Genomic DNA, 5,521 nt, shown 5'->3' on the forward strand with positions numbered 1-5,521 from the left:
TCCCACCCCGCCCCCTCGCTACCCCTCTCGAGGTCCCCCCCAATCTCCCTTCAACTCCCAGGGTCTACGCGCATTCAGGGTTCTGCGCCCGCCCCTCCCACTCCCACTCTGGGCACCCCCAGTCTCCCTTGCACTCCCGGGGTCCCCTCCCGTTCAGGGGGTCCCCGCTCGTCCCCCTCCCGCTCAGAACCCCCCCACTGTGTCCAGCGGGGCGTCACTGTTGGGCACCTGCACCTGCAGGGAAGGACAGGCTCCTGGCTGCCGGCCCCGCCTCCGCCCTCACTCTGCAGCCCAGGTTCAAGACTGCGGAATGGGCAGCCTTCTGGAAGCTCGGGCTTGTCCTGGGCAGAACATAGCGCGGGGCAGGGGTCGTCAAGAAAAGGACACCAGGGACCAGCAGTTAGCATAATGGCTATGTCGCTGGACTCCCACCGTAGACGACCACGGTTCGAGTCCCGGATCCAGTGGCTTAAAACTCACGCCGGGCACGTGTGTGTGTGCATGCCCAAGATCCCAAGAGGAGAATGGAGGAGAAAGGATTGCAGCGTGGCCAGCCCCCCTGGGGGGTGACTTCTCGCTTTCTGTCTCTCTGTCTCTCTCTGTCTGGCGAGCGCACACGCCCTGTAGCAAAAACCTCTCAAAAAAAAAAATTAAAAAAAGATAAAAAGAAAAAAGAAAAGGGCACCAGCCTCATTCCCACTCGTCACTGATCCCAGTGCCCAGAGGCCCAGGTCACCTCTGGACATCACCATTAGAGCGAGGGGGGCATGGCCCGGGCGCAGGGTCCTGGCCAGCTCACCATTATCAGCCACTCTGAGAGGAGCCAGGGTGGGTGCGGGGCAAGGCAGGGTGGCCAGCAGCCCCTGCTGCCATTAGAGCTCTGGAGAGAGGGATGGCTGTGGGCTCTACTCACCCACCACTGCCCTCCCTGGGAGGCCCCTCCAACCGCTCAGCCCAGTCCCTCAGGCCTTTTGTTTAGTTTTTGCCTTAGGGTGTGTGCACACAGTGCAGGGAGAGAGAGATAAGGACAGTGAGAGGGAAAGTGAGAAGTCACCCCAGGGCCAGGGCCACACCACAATCCCTTCTCCGTTCTAGGACCTTGGGCACACACGCGCATGTGCACAGCATGAGTTTCAAGTCACCGGGCCCGGGATGCAAACTGTCTCAGCCATGGGGGAGTCTAGTGGTGAGACTGCTATGCCATCTGCTGGCCTGGATGAGATGTCTTTGCACAGGAGCTCCCGGCATGCCCAGGCACTCACAGTCAGCCTGGTGGGGTCAGAGCAGCCCCCTGCCCTGCCAAGAGCGCTGAGGCCACCAGCCTGACCAGCACAGAAAGATGGGGTGACACTAGCCCTCCCCAAAGCAAGTGCAGATTTGTCAGTGCCCCTGGTCTGAATCTAATAGTTGAAATGTCACGCTCCCAAATCCTCAGTCGGGTTATCTTGCTAGAGTTCAACTTCTGAAAAACAAACATTTCATTCCAAGTCAACCAAGAGTGATTCAGCCACCTGCTGTGGAAGGAAGGACAGCTTCTACGCTAAAAGAGCGTGCGGTGATTCCATTACACTTAGAAGCGGCTTAGGTGGGACAAAATTTACTCACAGCTACAGCAACGCAGACTTCACAGCCATCATGGCGCCTGTCTGTGTCGGAAGGCCGGTAGGTACAGGCGACATGGCTGGGAGTGGAAGCCCACAGGGTCCACGCCAGGAAAGGACTGGGGAGGAAAACAGCAGGCATCCCCCGTGCATCCATGCTCGCCCTGTGGCTTGAGAAGTGGGTGAAGGAAGGCGAATTCTAGGGGTTAGGGAAAAATACACCAGAGAAGGAAGGGGTGTTGAGGCTTTGGTTTGAATCCCAGTGGGGCCGCTTAGCTGTGATCATGGGTCACCGAATCCCTCTGAGCCTCCATGTCCTCACTGGCAGGTAAGAATGATAATGTCCACTCCGTCCACAAATACTTTATAAGAGATCGGCTCTGAACCAAGGGCTACATGTGGCCATGGGTGTTCGTCACCTCCCCCTCCCTGTCTGCTGAGCTCTGCCGAGTCAGGCACCGGCAGGCCACGGTGCGGGAAGGAGTGTGGAGCGGAGGCCACTAGGCATGTACAGATGTGGGCCGGGAATGGGTCCTGCACTGAAGCCCAGAGACTCTGGACTTGTGGAGACAGAGAGGAGACGGAGACTAAGTGTCAAGGGTTGGAAGCCAAAAGAATTTCCAAGAGTGGCCAGCGGGTCATGTCAATGGGCAAGAGGCGAGGACAGAGACGTGCCCCTGGATGTGGCGGCCTGGGACTGTTTTAGTGGGGCCAAGGTCTCAGGAACTGCACTGCGTGGGTGAGGAAGGATGAGGCCAGAAGGCGAGGCGGGGTTCAGCTGGCCAGTCTATTACGCGGTGAGAGAGGGCAGCTGGGAAGGCGCCATGGCGGGGGGGCGGGGGGGACCCCGCGCTGCCTGCCTGCTGATGAGAATGACTCACCAGAAAGGGGGACCCCGCAACAGCAGAGGTGTGGCTCGAAGGCGGCGAGCAGGGAGAGGGCCGAGGGCCGGCTCGGCAGCAGGAGTGGTGCTCTGCCCTGTGGGGAGGACAGCTCGGAGCTGCAGCTGCGAGCACGAGCCGGAGGTGGGAACTGCAGGGACTGACCTGGACAGCGTCCTTTCTGTCCTTCCCCAGGGAAACCTCAGGTGGGCTCCGCTGACAGTGCAGGAGAGCGACAGGGAGCTGAGCCACAAAGGTGCCACTTGTCAGCCGTGAATGTAAAACAGACTTAGCCCGTCTGGAGCTGTGACGTCCTCACATACAGTCAGGCCTGGGTGAGGGGATGGCCTGGGTGAGGGGATGGCCAGCCTCGCTCGGGCAGACATGCTCCCAGGTGAGGCAAAGGGGCAGAGGAGCGACCATCCAGGCCGATCACAGAATGTGGCAACAGCTGGTGAGAGGGAGCCTCAGCAAGCTTGAGGGGCTGTCTTCCCATACTGGAGGCAGTGAGCGCGGAGGACAGGCATCGCGTCAGACTAACTTGTTTGAAATCACGATTCCAAAGGCCAAGCTGATACCAATGGGGATAAGCTAAGGTGGGCTGGAGGAAAAGTCACTGAATATGAATAGATCAATGATGGGGACCAGCAGATGGCATAATGGTTACGTCGCTGGACTCCCACATGGCTGACCCTGGTTCTAGTCCCGGACCCGGCAGCTGGAAACTCACACCGGGCATGTGTGTGTGTGTGTGTGCCCAAAATCCTGAGAAGACAATGGGGTAGAAGGGATTGCCCCTGGGGGTGATATCGCTCTTCCTCTCTCTCTGTTTTGCCAGTGAGCACACATACCCTATAGCAAAAAAAAATTTTCTTAAAAAAAAAAATGAATATGTCAAAGAATTGAGCTAAGTTTAGACAGGACTAGTCAAGGTTGCATCAGGCCACACTGCACGGTGTGGTTAAGGCGCTGGATTCTCACGTGGCCAACCATGCAGTCTGAGTCCTGGACCTACAGCTTGAAAAGTATGCCAGGCATCTGTGCATGTGTGCCCAAAAATGCCAAGAGGAAAATAGAGAGGGACTGCAGTGGCCCTCCTCCGTGGGGGTAATTTCTCACCCTGCCTGCCTCTCTCTCTCTCTAGTGAGCACAAATGCCCTACGGCAAAAACGTATCCTAAAAAAATTTAAAAAGGAACCCAGAAGCATGCAAAATGGTCTAGAAAACCGGGGGGAGTGACGCCTGCTCTGTAACATTGAAGAACTCTGAAGTCAAACCCGTTACATACACACTGCTTGCTCCGGTGTGGCCCCATCAGGCCCCAGCTTTGATCTGAATCTAACCAACTGAATGGGATTCGTGTTGTTATTTCTTACTCTAATCCAAAGAGTAAAAGATCCCTTCCAGGCCAGTCAGCTTTCTGTGCCCTGTGCGACTTATACAGGAAGATGCTACAGCAAGCTTGCCCGGCGTTTTCTTTCTTTCTGTCCTTCCTTCCTTCCTTCCTTCCTTCCTTCCTTTCTTGAGAGAATTTTTGCTATAGGGTGCATGCCCTTGTCAGAAAGAAAGAGACAGGGAGACAGAAAGCAAGAAATAACCACCCTGGGGGGATGGCCACACTGCAATCCCTTCTCCTCCATTCTCCTCTCAGCATCTTGGGCACGCACACACGCACACGCTCCCATCCTGTGTTTAAGCCACTGGGTTCAGGACTCGAACCGTGGTGGACTACATGGGAGTCCAGCAACATTGCCATTACACCAACTGCTGGTCCTGCCAGGCTTTTTCTTTCTTTGTTTTTTAATAGAGATTTTTTGCTATAGGGTGTGTGTGCACACCAGAGAGAGAGAGAGACAGAAATGAGAAAGCACCCCTCAGGGATGGCCACGCCACAATCCCTTCTCCTTTCTCCTCTTGGGATCTTGGGCATGCAGGCACATGCAGCTGATGTGAGTTTCAAGTCACTGGGTCCAGGACTTGAACTGTGGTCAGCCATGTGGGAGTCCAGTGCCTTAACCACTATACCACTTACTGGCCCCTCTATTAATAAATAAATAAATAAATAAATAAATAAGGTTTTTGCCGCAGGGTGTGTGCACTTGCCAAAGAGAGACAGTGAGAAGGAGAGAGAAAACGTCCCCTGGGAAAATGGCCACGCTGCAGTCCCTTCTCCATCCTCTTCCTGGGTTTTTGGGCATGCACACACACATGCCTGGGTGTTTTATTTTTTTTTCTTTTATGCTATAGGGCGCGTGCGCTCACCAGAAAGACAGAGAGAGACAGAGAAACAGAAAGCAAGAAATCACCCCCCAGAGGGGATGGCCACGCCATAATCCCTTCTCCTCCATTCTCCTCTCAGGATCTTGGGCCTGCACGCACACGCGCCCGGCGTGAGTTTTAAGCCACCAGGTCCAGGACTTGAAGCATGGTTGGCTACATGGGAGTTCAGCAACACAGCCATTATGCTAACTGCTGGTCCTCCTGGGGTGATTTTCAAGCTGTCAGGTCTGAGACTGAAACCATGACAGCTATGTGGGAGTCCAGTGCCTTAACCACTATGCCACCTGCTGACCCCAGAGAACCCATTTTCTAACACTCACGGGTCTGTCCCTGGGAACCCAGGGGCACTGTAGCTGCTGGGCTTGCTGTGTGTACAGAGGCCCAACACACCTCTGCAGTGGCTGAGCGTCTGCCCCCACTCTACCCCCAGGTGACCCTTTTTGGAGGTGGGGCCTGTGGGAGGTGACTGGGTTCAGGTGAGGCCACTGTGTGGTACCTCCCATGGAGATTAATGTTCTTATAAAGAGAGGCTCACGGCGGCGGGGTGGGGGGTCAGCAGGTGGTGTGGTGGTTAAGGTGCTGGACTCCCACATGGCCGACCATGGTTCGAGTCCCAGACCTGGTGTCTTGCCTTCTCACTTCCCCTCTCTGTCTGTCTTTCTCTCTGGTCAAATACAAGACTAATAATGATAATAAAAAGTAAATTAATAAAAAGTAAATAAAATGAATAGGAGCGAGAGAGAGGCACCTGGCATCTCT

The sequence above is a fragment of the Tupaia chinensis genome, unplaced genomic scaffold (assembly GCF_000334495.1).
Source record: "Tupaia chinensis unplaced genomic scaffold, TupChi_1.0 Scaffold000132_1, whole genome shotgun sequence".
Classification (NCBI taxonomy): domain Eukaryota; kingdom Metazoa; phylum Chordata; class Mammalia; order Scandentia; family Tupaiidae; genus Tupaia; species Tupaia belangeri.